General features: G+C 46.0%; 1 long non-coding RNA gene across 1 annotated transcript; it reads right to left on the minus strand.

Moving 5' to 3' along the window:
• Positions 1-4,790: 4,790 nt before the first annotated feature.
• LOC142010758 (uncharacterized) lies at positions 4,791-6,327 on the minus strand. Its single transcript, XR_012644872.1, has 3 exons — positions 6,230-6,327; positions 4,987-5,118; positions 4,791-4,885 (listed from the first exon to the last, which is right to left on the minus strand). It is a non-coding gene; the product is annotated as an uncharacterized LOC142010758 (long non-coding RNA).
• Positions 6,328-22,255: the final 15,928 nt, after the last annotated feature.

Genomic DNA, 22,255 nt, shown 5'->3' on the forward strand with positions numbered 1-22,255 from the left:
ATAAATTTATGGAGCTTAGGTCCATCGATGGCTATTAGATGGGATAAGAAGAAATGGTGTCCCTAACTTCTGTTTGTCAAAGGCTGGAATTGGATGACAAAAGAGGGATCACTTAATGACCACCTGTTCTGTTCACTCTCTCTGGGTCATATGGCATTGGCCACTGTCAGAAGACAGGATACTGGGCTAGGTGGACCTTTGGTCTGATCCAGAGAGGCATTTCTTACTTTCTTACATTCATCTTGATTGAACTCAAGCCTTCAAAAAACCATGAAGGGGTTCAAATTCAGAGCCAGACTCTCAAATTGAGAGAGAGAAAGAGAGAGAGGGTGTGCACCATCTTATCCTTCTTGCAACTTGATCACACAGAGAAGGACTTAGGGGAGTACTGAATATATTTTTACGTGACTTTTTGTGATTGAGTAATTGAAAACAAGGAGGGACAGTACCCCACGAGATGCATGTCTCCAAATATGACAGGGGACCATAGTTTAGGAATCTCTCTTTTCTTTGCTACATCTACAAAGGTCAATATCACAGCTTGTCTGTAATCTGCAATGTCTGTGAAACCCTGATAATGTTTCTAGGAGCAGTGGATTTGTTTGCATTCTTTCACAGCATGCAAAGATGTAGTTTAGACGGCTCACAGAAAATGTGATTTCATAGAATCATGGGGGTGGAAGGGACCTCAGGAGGTCATCTAGTCCAGGCCCCTGCTTCAAGCAGGATCAACCCCCACCAAGTTATCCCAGCCAGGATCTTGTCAATCCAGGACTTAAAAACCTCAAGGGATGGAGAATCCACCACCTCTCTAAGCAACACATTCCAATGCTTCACCACCCTCCTGGTGAAGTAGTCTTTCCTAATATCCAACCTATACCTCTCCCTCTTCAACTTCTGACCACTGCTCCTTCCTCTGCCATCTGACGCCACTAAAAACAGTTTCTCACCCTCCTCTTTAGAGTTTCCCTTCAGAAAGTTGAAGCCTGTTGTTAAATCACCCCTAAGTCTTCTCTTCTGTAAACTAAACAAGTCCAAATCCCTCAATCTATCCTCATAGTCTTGTCCTCTAGCCCCTTAATCATTTTTGTTGCCCTCCACTGAACGTGCTGCAGCACATCCACATCCTGCTTATACTGGGGGCATCAAAACTGGACACCATATTCCAGATGTGGCCTCACCAGCGCCGAATAAAGGGGACTTCTCTAGATCTGCTCGAAATGCTCCTCCTAATGCACCCTAGTATGCCATTAGCCTCCTTGGCTACAAGGGCACACCGTTAATTTATATCCAACCTTTCATCCACCATAACCCCTAGGTCCCTTTCCACTGTACTGCTGCTGAGCCAATCAGTCCCCAGACTATAACAATGACTGGGATTCTTCCACCCCAGGTGCAGGACTCTACATTTCTCCTTGTTGAACTGCATCAGATTTCTTTTGGCCCAATCCTCCAATGTATCCAGGTCACTCAAGATTCTCTCTCTACCTTCCAATGTATCTCCCCCATAGTTTTGTGTCATCTGCAAACTTGCTGAGGGTGCAAGCCAGTCCCTCATCCAGGTCATTAATAAAGATGTTGAACAACACGGGCCCCAGAGTCAAGCCTTGCGGCACTCCGCTTGAAACAGGCTGCCATCTAGATATTGAACCACTGACTACAACCCATTTGGCCTGACCATCAAGCCAGCTTTCCATCCATCTTATAATCCAAGGATCGAATCCATATTTCCTTAACTTATGTGCAAGAATGTTGTGGGAGACAGTATCAAAAGCTTTGCTGAAGTCAAAGTATATCACATCCACTGACTTTCCCATGTCCACAGAGCCTGTTCCCTCATCATAGAAGCTAATCAGATTGGTCAGGCAGAACTTGTCCCTGGTGAATCCATGTTGGCTACTTTTGATCACTTTCTCCTCTTCCAAGTGCTCCAGAATAGATTTCTTGAGGATCCCTTCCATTATTTTCCCAAGGACTGAGGTAAGGTTGACCAGTTTATAGTTCCCTGGATTGTCCTTCTCTCCTTTTTTAAAGATGGAAATTACATTTGGTTTTTTACGGTCATCTGGGATCTCTCCTGATCTCCAAGAGTCTTCAAAGATAATGGTCAAAGGTTCAGCAATGACATCTGCCTATTCCCTCAGTACTCTTGGGTGTATTAAATCCAGACCCATGGATGTGTGTACCTCTAGTTTTTCTATCGGAGATGTAGCCCTGTTAGTCTGTAGCTTCAAGAACAGCAAGAAGTCTTGTGGCACCTTATAGACTAACAGAGATTTTGGAGCATAAGCTTTTGTGGACAAAGACCCGCTTCATCAACCGCATTTGCTATGATCCATCAGCCAGAGACAAACATCTACAAGACCTTTACCAAGCTTTCCTCAAACTACAACACCCACCTAAGGAAGTGAGGAAACAGATTGATAGAGCCAGATGGGTACCCAGAAGCCACCTGCTACAAGACAGGCCTTTCAAGGAAAACAAGAGAACACCACTGACCATCACATACAGCCCTCACCTAAGGCCTCTCCAGTGCATCATCAGTGATCTATAACCCATCCTGAACAATGAACTTTCACTCTCACAGACCTTGGGAGGCAGGCTTGTCCTCACCTATAGACAGCCTGCCAACCTTAAACAAATCCTCACCAGCCACTACAAATCACAAACCAGTGACTCTAGGCCTGGAACCAGCCCCTGCAACAGTCCTCACTGCCGACTCTGCTCACATATCAATACCAGTGACATCATCACAGGACCTAACACCAACTATGCCATCAGGGGCTCCTTTACCTGCCCATCTACTAATATGATATATACCATCATGTGCCAGCAATGCCCCACTGCAATTTACATTGGCCAAACTGGACAGTCTCTCCATAAAAGAATAAATGGACATAAATCAGACATCAGGAACGGTAATGTACAGAAGCCTGTGGGGGAACACTTCAGTCTTCCTGGACACTCAGTAGCAGATTTAAGGGTGACAGTTCTGAAACAAAAAAATTTCAAAAATCAAATGGAGAGAGAAATCTCTGAGCTGCAATTTATTTGCAAATTTGACTCCATCAACCATGGATTAAACAGAGATTGGGAGTGGCTTGCAGTTTACAAAAGCAATTTCTCTGCTCTGGGTGCTAATGTCTCCTCATTAGACTCTGACAAAGGCTCACATCCCCCTGTCTGATCTGACTTGTTTTTTCCTCTTTTGATAAGTACTGTTGATACTGGGCCATTTCCATCTTGCTGAATAGACCTTGTCAGCTCTGGCCCTCCCTTTTACTGGGACCCCACTCTTTAAATACCCCTCTGAAACCACGCCCCCACTCATGCATCTGATGAAGAGGGTCTTTGCCCACAAAAGCTTATGCTCCAAAATATCTGTTAGTCTATAAGGTGCCACAAGACTTCTTGTTGCTCTAGTTTTTCTAGATAGCTCAGAACTTGTTCCTTCCCTGCAAATGGCTGCCCTCCACCTTCCCGTATTGCATTGTCTAAGACCGTGGCGTAGGAGTTGACTTTGACCATGAAGACTGAGGCAAAAAAAGTGTTGAGTACTTCAGCTTTTCCTACATCATCTGTCACTAGCTTACCTCCCTCGTCCAGTAATGGTCCCACACCTTCTCTGATAACCCATGTTAACATGCCTGTAGGGACCCTTCTTGTTACTTTCCACATCCGTTGCCAGCTGCAGTTCCAATTGTGCTTTCACTTTCCTGATTACTCCCCAGCATTCTCCAGCCATATGTTTATACTTCTCCTTGGTCAACTGTCCATGTTTCCATTTCTTGTACCCATCCTTTTAGAGTTTAAGCTGACTAAGTATTTCCCTGTTAAGCCAAGCTGATTGCCTACCATGTTTGCATGTCTTATTATGCAGCAGGATGGTTTGTTCCTGTGCCTTCAGTAAGACTTCTCTTGAATTCTTTTCCCCTTCATCTTCATTTCCCAAGGGATCCTGCCCATCAGTTCTCTCAGGGAGCTGAAGTCTGCTCTTTTGAATTCAAGGGTCTGTATGTTACTGGTGATCCCTCTTCCTTTTGTCCAGATCCTGAAAATTACCATCTCATGGTCACTGCAGCCCATGTTTCCACCCACTTCTATTTTTCCTACTCATTCTTCCCTGTTTGTGAGCAGCAGGTTGAGTTGTGCATGGCCCTTGGTTGGTTCCTTCAGCACTTGTACCAAGCAGTTATTGCCAACAGTCTCCAAAAACTTCCTGGGTTGTCTGTGTGCTGTTGTATTGGTCTCCCAACAAATATCTGGATGATTAAAGTCTCCCATGAGAACCAGGGCCTGTGACTTGGAAGCTTCACTTTGCTGGCTAAAGAAATTCCCATCTACCTCATCTCCCTGATCTGGCGGTCTATAACAGACACCAACTACAACATCACCTCTGTTTCTTCCACCTCTAAGCTTAACCCAAAGACACTCAAGTGAATTTTCTCCCTCCTTATACTGGAGCTCTGAGCAATCATACAGAGTGCAACTCCTCCTCCTTTTCTCCGGTCTGTCTTTCCTAAACAGTTTATAACCTTCCACAACCGTGCTCCAGTTATGCGAATCGTCCCACCAAGTCTCCATGATTCCAACCACCTCATACTTCTTTGACTGTGCCAGGGCCTCTAATTCTTCCTGTTTGGTTGCTAGGCTTCTGGCATTTGTGTACAAGCATCTTAGAGAAGTGGCTGATGGCCCACTTTCTCCTCTTCACCCAGGAAACCTACTTGATTGTTCCCTCCTCCTTCTCCACTTACCTCAGGGTTTGTGTCATCATCCCCTGATGAACCTAGTTTAAAGGCCTCTTCACTAGGTTTGCAAGCCTGCCCACAAAGATGTTCTTTCCTCTCTTTGTTAGGTGGATCCCATCTCTTCCCAGCAATCCCTGTTCACGAAAGAGAATCCCATGGTCAAAGAAACCAAAACCTTCTCTGCTACACCACCTATGCAGCCACACATTTACCTCTGTGATTTAACAATCCATACCCAGACACCTTCCTTCCACAGGGAGAGTAGACAAGACCACCACTTGTGCTCCGTATTCCTTGATCTTCCTTCCTAGGGTTACATAATCTGCCATGATCTTGTCAAAGTTGCTCTTAGCTGTATCATTGGTTCCTACATGGAAGAATAGGAAGGGGTAATAGATTTAATAGCATTTGCCAAATGCAATTGATTCTGATGACCTTGTGGCTCAGTTTGCTATTGGAATCCCAGAGGTGTTCACTTCACTAGCAGGAGTATTGCAGTATTGTCTTTTCAAGTGGCAACATTAAGCAAACTACCATAAGCTCTGGTTTTCAGAAAATGAAATTCACCCACTAAGGTTTTGTCTACTCTACAAAGTTAGCTCAATGTAAAGCAGCATTCATAGGCCTAATTTAATCAGTGGTTGCTCATCAATGGCAGCACGTCTGTAGTGAGTGCCCTGTCTAAACTAACATACTAACTCCACCTCCATGATAAGTGTAGGGTTTATGTTGTAATTAGAGTGACACAGAATCTGTCTAGTCCAGGCGTCGGCAACAAAAGGAGCAAGAAAAACCACTTTTTTCAAATTTGTTAAAAACTCAATAGTTCAAGAGCCGCAATGCATGTGAATATGAGATGGTCCTTAATAAACGTCAACCTCCATTTTAAGAGCAGCACATACATGTATCAAATAATGCACTGCACATATCAAAGGGGGAATAATTTAACATTTTGAGATCCCATATTTGCTATTTAGATATGAGTTGTTCATTGTTGGACTTTTAGATGTTCACTGAAATATTGAAAATAATCAGGAAGGTTTTTGTTTACTTTGCAATTACATCATTGGGAACCCTCAAAGAAGTCCTTAAAGAGCCACAGGTTGCAGAACCCTGGTCTAGACACCACCTTATCAAACAGCCAGTGTGAGTGATGTTCTTGTCAAATTCACAAGAATGCCATGGGAGGGAGGGTAGCTCCTCATGGGGAGCCTGGCTGCCATCCAAAAGCTCCCCAGCCCTTGGCTCTCTCAGCTCCCAGCCACTAGGATGCTGACTATCAGCTCCATGCTCCCTGCCAGAGCTGGGCTCCCACCAGACAGCCTGAAATTTCAGCCTCCCACACTGCCCCTCTTTAAGTTGGTGGACATGCTTCTGGTAGGGATGCACATACCCAACAGAATGAAGGTAGTGTGGACATGAGCCACTGCAGTAATTACTGTGGTGGTTGTAAGTTGACCTTATGTAGGCTGACTTACCTTTGTAGAGTAGACATGCCCTCAGTGTAGAACAAGGATGACCCTTATGTTGGGTTGTTAAGTAGGAGGTTGTGATCAGAGGTTACAGGGGGCTCCTGCCTAGAGGTCACAGCTCCATATGGCAGCCTTCCAGCAATAGTTCACAGTGGCCCAAGTCCCACTCAGAGGCTGCCACCCAGGTGAGAGGAGGGGAATCTAGGTTGATCCTTCTCCAGCAGGTTCCAACCCAGGGCCCTGTGAGACAGACCCAGATGGTCACTTGTCTTCACATGGTGCTTGTCTTCCTGTTTGCTTCCCTGGGTCACTTCTTACTCTGGTCCACTTCCCATCTGGCTGGTGTCTGACTTCACAAAATGCCTGGTACATGCTGCTTTGCATGGGTGAGTGTTGTGGCTCCTTTCTTTCACCAAATCTATGCTGACTCCACACTAATTATAATTGGATCCTCCCAAGGTGCATTCTGCTCCCTGGCTTGCCGGTCGCAAACTGAGCTGCCATACTGGCTTTTAAACCCTTGCTCTGGTCTCAGTAAGGGCATATGGCAGTGCCTCTAAAGCCTATAAGTTTTTCTTAGCTGCGGGAGAAGGAGAGACACATGGAGTTTCTGCTTAGTAAAGGGTTCATGTATTCCATGACAAGGACCATGCATTGAAGCGTGACTGGTATTACTAAGATTTTCTTCCCTTGTAGGAAGCTGAGGACCTGAAACCCTGTGTCACCAGACTGGTATGAGGTTTAGGCTACAATGGTCCAGGCTTTGCTAATAAAAAGCAAAGTCAAACTGTGAGCAAGAGTGAAGCTCTGCTAACAGCATAGTGCACAAACAAGGTTAATGATGTAGAACATTAAATGGCAGTAGGCAGAGGCTAGGAGCACATTCCAGAGGGCTCAGAACAGAACACCTCTTGAAGAACCATCTTGGTACCAACACACTCCTAACAAATAACAGGTTCAGGGTGGGGGTCTAAACTGACAGCGTGATAGTGATCAAACCTCCATGTACAAGGTAATAGGTAGTATCCAGGTAATGTCAGAGGATGGCAACCTGATACCTCAGAAGTGATTTGTTTGTATTGATGTATGAAAATGTGCTCTCAGGGGATGTCTTTGGCCAAGGGAGCAATGAAGGATCCTGTCATAGGCTTAGCTGGTCCATTGTCAGGGGGTACATATAGTGGCTCAGTAGAGTCAACTAACTATTACTGTACTTTATTTAACAATAAAGCTGGCCTGGTACCTTCAATCCTTAACTGATTTTGAGGTCTCTGGAGGCTACAAATGAGTCTGCTGGCTTGGCTACATGTGCAAAGCCTTTGCAGCAAACAGGAGAAGCACACAGCTGAAAGGTTACAATTATTGGACAGAACAAGAGACCTGTCAGGACACCATACTGGTGATTTCTGACAACCACTTCCCTCCCCGTGCCATTCTATTACAGTCCGCTATTGCGGGAGACTTTAAAATACAGAGCATCAGCATGACAAAGGAAAAAAATTCATGTTTTGTAGGGTTGCACCATACACAAAGAAAAGAGGCGAGAAAAGAACAGACAAAGCAGAATAAAGAAAAGAGGATACATTTTAAAAGAGTAAACCCCATTAAAAAGGAGCAAGAGAAAAATGGAGACTGCAGGCAAATGGATACTAAGAAAACAGTAAAAAGGAAAGAAAGAAAAAGAGGAAAGAAGGTATGAAAACCAACTGGCTAAAAGTACTGTTCAAATTTAAGGAAGTTAATTGTGGCTAGCATGAGGCAAATGATTTGGGCTTTCCTGCTGGGTTTCCTTCAGGAAAAGGATGAACTTTTCCCCGTTATGATTCCTTTATTCTGTCTCCAGCTGCTGATTTGATATTGATTGCCTCTTGCTCTTTGCACTTCCTTCTTCTGATGGAGGTGACCAGGCAGTGCAGCTTCAAGGAACAAATCACACATTTTAGCCTTTGGACCAAAATATCTGCCTCTCCCTAGTCCCATAGGAATCCAATTGCAGTCTTTACTTATTTAAGAAGAAAGAAAATGTAACGACTTCTCTTTTGCGCTACAGAAATGAGAGCACCATTGTAAGCCTACAAGAGAAAGCTGAGAAAATATGTTTTTGTTGTAGAATTAAAAGTATATTCTACAGGGCTGTGTCTACACTACAGCTCCATTTTGCAAGGATGGCTTTTGGAACTAAACGTTGAAAGATGGCCTTCGGAAAAGGAGTGTCCACACAGGCAAATGGGGAGTGAAGGTCTGGCCCACCCTTTTGAATGGCCCCCACCACATTTTGAAAAGAGAGTGTCCACATGTCTCAGGGCTCTCTTTCAAAAGTACAGGGACAGGAAGTGCCATGGGCAGGGTCACATTATGGATGAGCCCTTCCCGGGCCACTGCCTGACATCCCTTTAAAGGGCCCCCCCACTCCAAGCTCCCGCCTGCACACACTGAGGTCCAGCTACGTGTCCCTAGGCAAGCAGCAGGGGAGTGAGCAGAGGCGGCACCCAAGAACCTCATGGACCCCAAGCAGCTCCCCCCTGCCATTGAGGCCATGGCCAGCACACTCTGGGTGGCCACCTTGTTACCCTCTCTCCTGGAGGCTGCCTTCAGGGCACAATGCCCCCACCTGGTCCTCCAGGTCACTTGCCGCCTGTGAGGCTTCCCCACAAGCAGCTACTGGCAGGACTGGCTGGTGCTGGAGGACTGGGGCAATGACTGGTGGCTACAGAACTTCAGGATGGCCAAGGGACACTGGCTCACCCCAGCCCTCCAGCATCGAGACACCCCCATGAGGCTGGTGTTCTCACTCCAGAAAAGCGTGACTACTGACCTATGGAAACTGGACACCCCAGGCAATTACCGATCCATTGGCCACCAGTTTGTGGCGGGCAGGGCGACTGTCAGGGCCACCCTCAATGAGGTAAGCCAGGCCCAGGTCACACCTAGACTGCATGTGGGGGGTCGGGGCACCCCCACAAGGGGCACAGTTGAGGACTGGGGAGGGCAGGGGCGGGGTGGGATGGGCAGGCACATGAGGACAGAGGGCAAATGCCCTGAGGAGGCCTGCCTTGCATGGGACAGGGACAGGAGTGCACACTGCACCCCACCCCACATTCACAAGCACCTCACCCTGCAGGTCGTCCGGACCATCAACAGGGTTCTCCTGTGGCAGCTGATCTGTGCTGGGGACCTGGGACTTCAAGGACTTGGGCTTCCCAAACTGCTTCGGAGCACTGGATGGCAGACGCTCCACAATCTGGGACCCGGAGCACAGCGGCAGGGCCTATGCGAATGGAAAGGGCAACCACTCCGTGGTCCCACAGGTGCTCGTCGATACCAATGGTTTCTTCCAGGACATCTCTGTGGGCTGGGCTGGCCATTTCCACAACTCTGGGGTGTTCTGAAACATGGGGCTGGGCTGCTGTATGGCCAAGCGGACCTTCATCCCCTGGCAAGAGCTCCCCGGTGGGGACCCAGAAATGCTGCCCTGCATTGTGGTGGGCACAGCCCACCCTCTGCAGGCCTGGATGATGAGGCCATACACGGAACACTCACAGCCTAGCCAGCATGTTTTTAATGAGTGGCGCACCTGGGCCCACAATACTGCTGAGTGGGCATTCAGCCACTTGAAGGGGCAATTCAGATGCCTCCTTACCAGGCTGGAGGTGGGCCTCCACAGCATCCTGGAAGTGGCTGGGGGCTGCTGTACCCTGCACAACCTCATGGAGGTGAAACATTAGCTGGTCATGCAGCGGGGGGGTCACTGAAGCGGGGTGCAGGTACGAGCAGCCCCCTGCCACCCTATGCTGCCAGGCTCAGCAGGACGAGGTGCAGGTATGGGAGGCCACAGTGACCCCCCCCCACCCTGCACACACACACCCCAACCCATGCACAAGGGACAAGGGGTTAACCAGAACAATAAACAGTTTATTGGAACGTTGTAACTGTCTTCCTCTGCATAGTGGAGGGAACTATATACAGGTGGGTGTGGGAAACAGCTAACAGAGAGCTGGGGGTTACAATTTACAGGTGGGTGGGAGAACGGCTAAAGTGGGGCTGGGAAGAACTATATACAGGCAAAACAAAAAAGCAGTCCAGTAGCACTTTAAAGACTAACAACATAATTTATAAGGTGATGAGCTTTCATGGGACAGACCCACTTCTTCAGACCATAGCCATACCAGAACAGACTCAATATTTAAGGCACAGAGCATATTGAGTCTGTTCTGGTATGGTTATGATCTGAAGAAGTGGATCTGTCCCACGAAAGCTCATCACCTTATAAATTATTTGGTTAGTCTTTAAAGGGCTACTGAACTGCTTTTTTGTTTTGATGGTATATAGACTAGCATGGCTATCTATCTGTTACTATGTACAGCCAGGAGAGCGAACAGTTAATGGGGCTGGTGGGGGGGAATAATGTACAGGGGTGTGGCAGCCCAGGGCAGGTACCCTGCAAGCCCCAGGGGGATGGGGTTGAGGTGGGGGGTCTTTACCCGTTGATGGGGTTCGATGGCCTGGATCCCCATCACCCACTCCTGCCCCTTCCCTCCCACATCCAGGTGCACCACCAGGACTGGTCTGGGGCCGGGCCAGGGCCGGCGGCACGGGGAGGTGGGAAGTGGAGGGGGCAGGGCCTCCACCTCTTTCTCCCCGCCCTAGTGGCACCAGCAGACAGCCCAGTGGTGGCTCCACACTGTCCCTGTTTGGGGTCCAGACCTCTCCCTCTCATCTTCAGTGGTCGGGCTCCCTGGGCCTGTGACAGGGCTGGTCTGGCTGCCAGCTGCTGGAGCTGTGGAGACAGAAGAGGGGAAAGGAATGGGGCATTAGTCCCAAGTGATAGCCCTTGTGAACCCCTACCTCTCCTCCCCTCCCTGTCACAGAGGCACAGTGAGGACTGCATCCCATGGTTCCCTGTATGGGTGCCATGATCACGTGCTCCCCTCCCCTCCCCAATCCCTCCACGGCCAGGAGGCCCATAGGGCTGTCCCAGCCATGTGGTAGTGAGTGCTGCACATCAGCCTTCTGAGGCCAGGGGAGCAGGACCATCCAGCCTACATGTTCCTCAGGGCCAACAGCCATGTGGGTGGGCTATGGCTGCCCTGGGTGGAAATGAGTGCCTCCTCCATGACCCCTATGGTGACTGGCATGCACAGCACATACCTCGGGGTACCTCCAGGAACTTGGGCAAAGCACGGTTGAAGGGGGCCCGGCTAGTTGGGCTAGATGGGACACAAATGACGAGGGCCCCCTCGCTTGAGCCCTCGTTATCACTGATGCTCTGCAGCAGCCTGACCATCCCTGGGTGCCTTGTGCCACCTGCTGGGCCCAGGCAATCCTCTTCTTCTGTCCCTGTCTCAACCTCCAGTTCCATGTCGGGGTCTGCAGCATCGACAACCATGGCTAAGGCTCCCGCCATGTCGGGTCCAAGGAGGGGGGGGTCCAGTTTTTTAAAGTAGGGGCAGCTGGTGAGCACTGCCCCTGACTACCTGGACTTGTCCTGAGCCCTGCAATAGCCCTGCCAGAGCTTCTTCACCTTGGACTTCACCTTGTCTGGGGTAGCGGTGGGGTGACCGTGGCTGGTGAGGCTCATGGAGAGGTCCTCAAATGCAATGACATTGCAGTGCCGTACCCCCATCTGGTGCAGGACTTCCTCTTCTTCCCAGAGGACTAGAAGGTCCTGCAGCTTGGCCTCTGTCCACGAAGGGCCTGGTGCTTTGGGGCCAGGTTCCCCTCCTGAGAGGAATTCCCCATGTCCTTGGGGGATCCTGGCATGGGCAGGGGTCTGGGGTGCTGGCCAAGGTGCCAGGGAGCAAGGTGGGCAGGCTGGGGCCTCTTAGCTGGAAGCACAGTTGAGAGCAGCATGGGATCTCAGCTTCTTGCCTGGGGGTTTGTGAGTGCCTGCGTCCTTAAACGCGGATGGACATCAGAGCCATAGAGCTCCGCTTCTGCTGTGAAAGGTGCCACTGCTTGCCAGCTGATCGTGGCCATGGAAGACTCCCTCTTTTGAAATAGCCACCCACTTAGTGTCTACATTTGCTTTCTTTTGAAACAGTCTTTTGAAAGGTAGCACTATTCCCACCATGGGAACAGAGGACCAACTTTGACTGCATGGTCCTGTTCTTTCTAAGTTAATTTCAAAAGATCGTGGAATGTGTGTAGACAATCCACGGGTTATTTCAAAAGAAGGCCATCTTCTGACTTTGATTTTGAATGTACTTACCTAGAGTAGACGCACTACAGATGTGTGCTATAAAGAAGAATCAATTGTTTCTCCAGAGCTGCAGCAAGTACTTTTGCAAACACTTTGGTCAAATGACCAAAATTGGATTTTTGCATGCAATCATGATAGGTAACCAGAGATGCAGATTTTGCACAGGCAAATTCAAACACTTCTTGTAAAAGCATTGGCATTTCAGCGAGGGGCAGTTTCCTAGCTGACTTTTTTCAAATTGAGCTCATTGTTCTTCAAGACACCCAGAGCAGCCATGCCTTTCTGTGCCTTCCTGGGCCCAGCATTCAAGCTGGCTGAAAATCTGCTCTTTTCATCTAAAAAAAGGATTATAAGAATGTTTAATTGTAGGTATTAAAAAGTTGCTCTAGCCCATTGACCCATGTTGAAACACTTGAGACAGTAGATAAGTTGAAGCAGAGACATTAGCAATGGAACTACTTTTAGGGTGGTGGTGCAGAGCTGCCCCTTCCACCCCAAAAAAAACCAAAAAAAAACCAACCTTTTTTGCACCTCTCAGTGCCCCAGGCTGGGGTCACACCTAGAGTTGCTAACTCTCCTGGATCGGACACTATTGTTGTTAATGGTGTCCAGTTTGGGAAAGTTGGCAACTCAGCCACAGCTGGAGGTGACTGCAGAGCAGCTGGCAGCATGACCCAGAGTGGCAGCGCAGCCTCTAGGGCTGATGATCTGGACCCCATGAACAGTGGGCTGTGGTGCCTGCAGGGCTGGCAGATGGTAGAACCCCAAGGAACACTCCTCTCCCCTCCCCTCCCTCCTTTTTCATTTTTTATATTTAGCTGATTCCTCCGTTTTCTCTCCATTTTCCTCTCATTTCTGACCCAGAAACTGAAGACGTGGATTAGTCTTTAAGGTGCTACAGGACTGCTTGCTCTGTTTAATTTAATATTGTTTTGATGAGTTTCAAGTTTTATTGATTAAATATATGACAACACTGTTAGCTTTGACTTCTGTAAGGCTTGGCACCGGACCATAGAAAAGCAATATGGAATTCATTAAATGGATTAAAAACTGACAGGTATTAAAATGTAATTATGAATGAGATATCATCAAGCAGCTGTGTATTTAGCCTTAGCCTATTTTTATCAATAACCAGAAGGAAACTCAAAATCCACCATTGATCAAGTGTACAAAAGAGAAAGACCAGAGAAATGGTAAATAATGAAGAGAGTAGATCACTGGTACAGAGTGTTCTGAATAACCTGGAAAGCTTTGGTGAAAATAAACAATATCTATGTCAACACAGTCAAAGATACAAGGTCATAGATCTATGAATAAAGAATGTAGGGGCCATACTTAGAGAATTGTAGTTACTCTGTAGTTACTCTGAAAAAGTTTTGGGTCACAGTGGATAATCAACTCACCATAAGCTTCTGGTGTGATGTTATGGTCAAAAGAGCTAAAATGATCCCAGCATGTATAAATGAGGAAATATGGAATAGAGTGGTTATTTTACCTCTGTATCTGGCATTGGTGAGATCACTATTAGAATACTGTGTCAATGCTGGTGCTCACAGTTGAAGAAAGTGGTTGATAGAGAGTTCAAAGCATAGTCACCAGAATGATTAAAGAATTGGAAAATAAGCCTTATTGTGATTGATCTCATTGAACCTATCTCTTGAAAGAAAGGTCATGGGGTAATTTGGTTCCAGGCTAACAGTACACTTTCATTGGGAGCAGAAATTTTCTAATGAAGCATTCTTCATGTAGCATAACAAGATCTAATGACTGGAAGCTGATGCCAGCCAAATTCAGAGTGGAAAAAAGATGTAAAGGTTGTGATGGTTTCTACCTAGCAGGCTATGTCTGCACTAGTCCCTTCCTTTTGGAAGGGGCATGGTAATGCGTGAGTTGGGAAGATGCTAGAGGCACTGCCATGAATGTGCAGCACCTCATCAGCATAATTGCACACCACCCATGCAGATGGGGGCCTTTCAAAAGCCCCTTCTTCCTAAAACCAAATAGGAAGAAGGGGCTTTCAAAGTCCAGGGGGTCCTTCGAAAGGCCCCCATCTACACCGGCAGCACGCAATTCGAAAGTGGTGCTTTTGAATCATGAACAGCTGCCATTATGCTAATGAGGCACTGCATATTCATGGAAAGCACCTCATTAGCATCTTTCCAGCTCACTCATTACCACGCCCCTTCTGAAAGAAAGGGGCTAGTGTAGACTTAGCTGTGATATTTAAATATAGATTAGACAGGTTTTTTTCTAATAAAGATGCTCTAATTCAAGCATCAGAGGGGTAGCCGTGTTAGTCTGGATCTGCAAAAGCAATGAGGGATCCTGTAGCACCTTATAGACTAACAGAAATGTATGAGCATAAGCTTTCATGGGCAAAGTGGGTCTTTGCCCACGAAAGCTTATGCTCATACATTTCTGTTAGTCTATAAGGTGCCACAGGACCCCCTCATTGCTAGTTCAAGCAGGAATTCATGCTCAAAAATACCCATTAGTCTATAAGGTGCTGCAGGACTTCTCCTTGTTGTTACATTGGATTTATACCACAACAAATCTGTTGCATTCTGTCATTAATCCTGATGTGTACAGGTGTAACCAAGAGGAGAATCAGGCCCCCAGCATCCATATAACAAGTTCTTAGGACATACCAAATGTATAATATTGGGTTATTTATTTGCCTCTGTAAAGCCACTTTTTCTGCAGTAGAGACGGTCCATTAGGTAACAGGACTGTTAAATGCAATCTGTGTTTTTTGTGACTGGAGTGAAAGAGTTCACACACTGTTTACTGGAGCTGACTAGACAGTTGGCTTGCAGGCTTTGACGATGGAAGGCTGATTTCTTCTTTAGCTCCTGTGTTACAAAAAATATTATCATAATCTCTACTGACTCATATTTCCTAAGGCATCAATATTTCCAGTTGTGTAAGTACATTGTCATGGGTAAAGCTCTCACTGACTTGGACTGCACCACTGGTAACTGAAGTTGCAAATACCACTGTGTGTAGCAGGAATGGGGGTCTCAAAGGAAATTGAGAAGCTATAACTTAACTGCGTGATAGAGAAAAGGCTGCAGACAATAATTTATTCCAACGATGTACACCAAGAGGATTTTTTGTCCAGCAATGAGCCATTGAAATCTCACGTACAGTTTTTTTGTTCATCTCTCAGAGTTGGAATGTATGTGGAGTAAATATGTTACTACAAGACATAAAAGAGATGCTGCTTAATTTTTACCAAAATCAAAAGCACTTGTGAAGTAGCTATAGTATAAAAGTTTGTAAAGTGGTAATAGAGGCCAAATGATCACCGCCCTAGTGGCTGCATGGCTCTGTGACTGCTCAGCAGAGCAAAGAGTTGCAGTATGCCAACAGAAGCACGCTTTGGTGTCTGCAGTGCAAGAGGTGAGCAAAGTAACTCAACCTGAATGAATTTAAGACTTTTTGCTTTACCATGAATACCATGGGGCCTGCAAGTGATCTTAATGTACATGGTGGTCAGACAAAATGATCGGGTGCCAGCAAGCAGATGTTTGAGTACTTTGAGCTTCTTATAAGGTGCCAGAGAAAGTTGATAATGTGCTTTATGGAAATGAAAGACTGGAGGAGAAGGAGGAGGCTTTGAATAAACAAGGCAGTCAGGGTTTTGAGTCTGTATACAAAAATTTGTTAATGATGATGTTAGTCATTAAAAGAAACTGCCTGTATTCTGTACTGAAGCATGATATCCTGCTTTGGTTAAAAATAAATCTAAAATAGCAATTAACAAATAATAAAAACAATTGCTTCTCTTCAGAGTTAAATATAAGAATGAACAAATCAGCCCCTTACAGCCCCTACTTTTTTCTAAAAGTGGTCTATATTTTTCTAGAGAACTCCACATTTTTCAATTCTGCTCTTTTACAAACTTCATGGGTCTAAGAATCTTTATGTTTTGTCAGTCTGGAGTATGATTAGGTTTATTGCCCCCAGCTGGGTGCTGGTAGAGCAAGGGACTTTGCAGGTTGGCTTCCTATAGGAGGAAAAATCCACAAGTCGTGGAGTTTGACATATTCTTAGTGTCACTTCTTTATTTGACATGATATACACCAGTCATGGGACAGAGGTGGTTACAAACAGTGTGCAGGGCAGTCCTCTCTTCTAGGGATTTAAAACCAACACCAATGTCAGATTTTAGGGAAAACTGTACAGCAAAAGTAGACTGTAGTTAGAAAGATTAAGGGTAAGGGTAAGTGTCTTTGCAGCTTGCAGATCCTACACAACAGCCAACACAGCTTTTTCATCTAAAACTAAAAACTTGCTTGCACGCTAAGTGGAGGAACTTGTAAAATGGGGTAACAGCACCATCTAGTGATCATAACATCCTTACTTGGTCCTATTTTGACTGTCTATTATAGTACTTAAACTGATAGCATTGACATTGTGCATCCCAAACAGAGATGTTTGTCTAATGAAGGAAGTGGGGTGCAGTTGTCTGAGCAAAGGTCATTGGGAACCAGGTAGTCCAGGTGCTGGAATCCTAGAGCTAACACACACTCTGTAATGATCAGTAGGCATTTGGGGGGAGGGGGAGAATGTTTATACAGTTATTAGAATGCTGAGTCTAGTCAGAATTCTGGAAATAACTACCTCACACTGGGCATGTTCAGAGGATTAGCAGAGCCATTGGTCTTACTATTGGCCATTGAGTCCTATAGTAGTATGGGTCAAAAGTTTCAAACCCAAATTCATCTGTTTATGCTCTTAAATCCATATTTAGGCGACTGGTGTTCAGAGGTCATAAGAACCCAAAATTCTCACTGAAACCAAGGAGAAATCAGGACACTTATTTAGATGACATAAATTGGATTTAGAAGCCTGTTTTTTAAAAGTCTTGGCCCTGGCAAAATCTTCTATGATCTTAGTGAGACCACTTTTACACTCTCATTTCTATTTTCCTATCTGTAACACACACCTCATGTAGAATCATACAGAATCATAGAACACTAGAACTGGAAGGAACCTCAAGAGGTCATCCAGCCCAGTCCTGTCTCACCAGCTCTCCTTGAGTTCAGTGGGATTTTTGGGTTCTTATAATCTTTCAACATCAGATGCCTAAGTATGGTTTTAGGAGCCAAAATAAATGAATTTGAGTTTGAAAATTTTGAACCATACTACTACAGGAATAACAAGGCCTATGGCTCTGTTAATCTTCTGAACATGTACAGTGTGAGCTAGATATTTCCAGAATTCTGAATAGATACCTCATTTTAGTCTGCATTTTAATGTGACCTCTTTGGGGGCAGAGGCTGTCTTTTCATTTTGTTTGTGCAGTGCATACTACCATTGGGTTCTGGACCATGGGTGGGGCTTCCAGATGCTGCCACTACATAAACAATTTGACAGACACTGACTATTTTTCTGTTACAGTTTTCTATTTTTAATTACATTATGTAATTTGGTCAAATATGACCTTTAGGTAGGATGAGTATGAATTCCAAAAGCCCTTCCCAATATGTCACTTATTATAAAAGTAAAGGTGTAATCTCCTATGTTGTTCCAAAAAGGAGTGATATGACATACAAAGCTCAGTTTAGTAGCGTAGTATGCAGTAACCTACTACCAGCAAGAAAGCAGGTGACTGAAGTCTTGCTAAGGGAAAAGAGCACTGATAGGTTCATTATCAATTTTTCTGAGGCAATGAAAAAGACTGTGTAATACAGGCAGTTTGAGTCATGTGTTTTAGAAAGGGATATAGCTACAAAACTCAGATTATGTCCATCTGGTGAATCTAGTGTATGAACAGAAGATGATTAATATGATTGAAATAATTAAATCATTGTTCCCAGGAAATGAAAATAACTAACATGGCTCAGTGACTGGTCTTATGATAAGAAATATAGAAGCAAATATTTGGAATCAGCTTCTTGAATTATTTTGGGTCATCCCATGACTTCTTCAATATGCACATATCCTCTAGAGGGACCTTAGTGTCGATTCATCCCTTGTGAACAACATTCAATACACTTTTGTTTATTCTTCTCCACCACATCATATTTTAACTCAGAAGCAGTTGCACTCAAATGTCTCTGGTTATCCATTATTTTCAATGCCAGGAGACTTAAAGCAAAGCAAGAAGGTTGACAAACACCTTGCAGTTATTCGCAACAAACAACAGAACATGATGCATGAAGTTGAAAAAAGGGACTAAAGATTCTTGGTTGCTCAGTTTGGGACTCTGATTTTCAGGACAGGTGGTTTAGTGCATTCTGAAAATAGTACTCCTTTAAAGTGTGCTGAAATACAGTAGACGCTTGCTTTGCATGGACTCAAATTATGTGTTTTTTATATTAAGGCAAGTCAAGTCCAGGGGGACCCTACTTTCTGCTACCCCACCTCACTGCTTACCCCTGCACTACCAGCCAGCTCAGGGGCTACTTAGGAGGTTTGAATTTGCCAGTAGCTTGAACACTGAGCTACTGAGGGCTTGATTTACCTAAGCCTGCACTTCCAGGCTATTCAACTGTTCTGGGACTAGGGATCTGGGGACCACTGCTCCACAGAAGCCCCACCAACTTGGGGTTTCCTAGGTCAGACCTACAGATCTGGGAAGCCCTAGGAACCCCGCCTTGCATGGTCCATGGCTTTCAGCTCAACTGTGGATGATGCTGCCTGTCAGTCCTAGCATGGATGGGGTATGGAAAGCCTAGAAGCCCTCTTAAGTGGCCTGAACAAGGAGATTCAGAGCTTGGGATTCGATTATTTTGAAATATAGTTTCCTCTTCGAGTGGTCCCCATGGGTGCTCCATGTCAGGTGTCGGGCCCACCCTGGCTGTGCAGTTCAGACATTTTTTTTAAGCTGTCATTAGCCAAACCGCACATGTGCAGGTGCATGATGGGCTCTTTGTGTGCTTTTGGTCATGTGTGCAATCTGGTCCAAACCAGTTCCTCTCAACCACCAGCGGCTGCAGACGGATTTCGTTAACAATCGTTTATGGCTGTTAAGTTCTGTTAAATATTGTTTGATATTCAAAAAAAGGAAAGAAATAATAATACACACACACAAAGGACAGTAATGTTATCTATTCGTTTATGTGGAATTCTGAGGAGACATTGGGAAGGAACGCAGGCTGTAGTCATAAGCTGTGTCTACACGTGCATGCTACCTCGAAGTAGCAGCACTAACTTCGAAATAGCGCCCGTCGTGGCTACACGCGTCGGGCGCTATTTCGAAGTTAACTTCGACGTTAGGCGGCGAGACGTCGAAGTCGCTAACCTCATGAGGGGATCGGAATAGCGCCCTACTTCGATGTTCAACGTCGAAGTAGGGACCGTGTAGACGATCCGCGTCCTGCAACGTCGAAATTGTGGGGTCCTCCATGGCAGCCATCAGCTGGGGGGTTGAGAGATGCTGTCTCTCCAGCCCGTGCGGGGCTCTATGGTCACCGTGTGCAGCAGCCCTTAGCCCAGGGCTTCTGGCTGCTGCTGCTGCAGCAGGGGATTCATGCTGCATGCACAGGGTCTGCAACTCGTTGTCGGCTCTGTGGATCTTGTGGTGTTTAGTGCAAGTGTGTCTGGGAGGGGCCCTTTAAGGGAGTAGCTGGCTGTTGAGTCCGCCATGTGACCCTGTCTGCAGCTGTGCCTGGCACCCTTATTTCGATGTGTGCTACTGTGGCGTGTAGACGTTCCCTCGCTGCGCCTATTTCGATGTGGTGCTGCGCAACGTCGATGTTGAACATCGACGTTGCCAGCCCTGGAGGACGTGTAGACGTTATTCATCGAAATAGCCTATTTCGATGTCGCCACATCGAAATAGGCTACTTCGATGTAGGCTTCACGTGTAGACGTAGCCATAATGTCACAGCATCCTTAGAGAAAGTTGTATAAGGGAATTGCTGTTACTGTGGCCAACTCACTAACTCTAAGGGCCAATGTTTTAGCAAGAAGAAATCCTGACTGTAAGGTGAGTAAATGAAGCGACATGGTTGCTAGAGGTTCAAATAGTGGTCTAGACAGCATGTCCAACACCAGGTCCAAACTCCATGGAGGCGTTATTGGTTTACGAGGGGATATAAGTTCATGAGGCCTTTTAGGAACCGGGTCGTGATTGGATGGGCAAAAGCCGTTGACCCTTCTATAGTGTATCTAAAAGCCGATATGGCTGCCAGGTGGACCTTTAAGGATGGTAGTATAAATCCTCCTTGTCTGAGGTCCAATAAATAACCTAGAAGCATAGGCATGGGTATCTCCAGTGGGCATAATTGTCTGGAGGAGCATCAGGATGTAAACCATTTCCATTTATAGAGGCATGTCTTTCAAGTGGGAGTTGGTCTGCTACATATCAGTCCTTCCTTGACCTGCTCAGAGCATAGGTTCTCTGAGGTGTTGAACCAAAAATCAACCATGTCATAAGATGTAACATTTGTGTCTGAGGGTGCGTCAGAGTCCGTCAATTCTGTGTAAGAAGATCTGGAATAATGGGAAGGGGGCATGGAGGGCAAAACAACATTTGTTGTAGCAGTGGGAACTAGTGCTGACGGTCCCACACTAGTGCTTTGAGTATCGGATTGGTCTTCTCTAGCCTCTCCATTTTCAGGACTTTGTGAATAAGAACCAGTGGGCGGGAAGGTGTAGAGTAGGGGTTCTTTCCATGGTATAAGAAAAGCACACCCAAGTGAGTATGGGCCAAGGCCCACCCTGAAACAAAAACGAGGGCATTTTCTGTTGTTCTAGGTCAGAAATAGGTCTATTTGGGGGAAGCTCCAAATGCAGAAGATGCGGTGAAGTGTGTCCGGACTGACCTCCCACTCATGGTCCGGTGCAAATTGCCTGCTCAGTAGATTTGCCACAACATTGCTGATGACTGGTAAGTATGAGGCCCTCAAGACTGTCGTTTGCTATACACCAGTTCCATAGATGAACAGCTTCTGCACACAAAGTGTGAGACCTGGCTCCACCTTGTTGATTGACATAATACATTGTGGTAATGTTGTTGGTATTGATGCAGACAACTGTACCCCAAATATCCTGTACAGAGTGTTTGCAAGCATTGAACACCAACCTTAGCTCCAGCATGTTTATGTGTAAAACCATCTCCTGTTGTGACCAGTGTCCTTGTACTGATTTGTCCCCCATGTGCACTCCCCAGCCCATTCTGGAAGTGTCCATCGTTATAAAAACACAAGTTTGGGGTTGGTGAAAGGGGACCCCTGATAGCAGATTTTTTTGGTTTCATCCACCTCCACAAGGATTTTTGAACTTCTGTGGCTGGTGACACCCTCTTGTGAATAGTGTGCTTCATTTGTGTATATACTGACACTAGCCAATGAGGGAGACAAAGAAAATGCATCCTGGCATTTTTGGACCACTGATGTGGTGGCCGCCATGTGACCCAGAAGCTGGAGGCAAGTTATAACCTGTGTCATAGGACTGTGCATCAAGTTTTGTATTAGTGACTATATCACATCAAAACAAGGTGCCGTAGGTATACTTTTGCTGTAACAGAATCGAGGTGAGCCCCTACAAATTCTATGTCCTGCATGGGCATGGTGGTTGATTTTTGAAAATTGATGATAAAGCCCAGAGACTGAAATGTCCTTGTGGTAATGCTTATCATATGGAGGACATCTGCGCTGGAGCAGCCCTTCAAAAGGCAACTGTCTAGGTATGGAAATATTAAAACATCTAAGTGGTGTAGGTAAGCCACTACTACCAAGAGCACCTTTGTGAAGACTCTGGGCACTGATGACAGGCCAAATGGCAGAACTTTGTACTGAAAATGTTCTGTGACCACTATGAAGTGCAGAAAATGAATATGGGCAGGGTGGATAGTTATATGAAAGTAAGTGTCTTTCAGG

Source organism: Carettochelys insculpta, chromosome 3 (assembly GCF_033958435.1).
Source record: "Carettochelys insculpta isolate YL-2023 chromosome 3, ASM3395843v1, whole genome shotgun sequence".
In the NCBI taxonomy this organism is placed as follows: Eukaryota; Metazoa; Chordata; order Testudines; family Carettochelyidae; genus Carettochelys; species Carettochelys insculpta.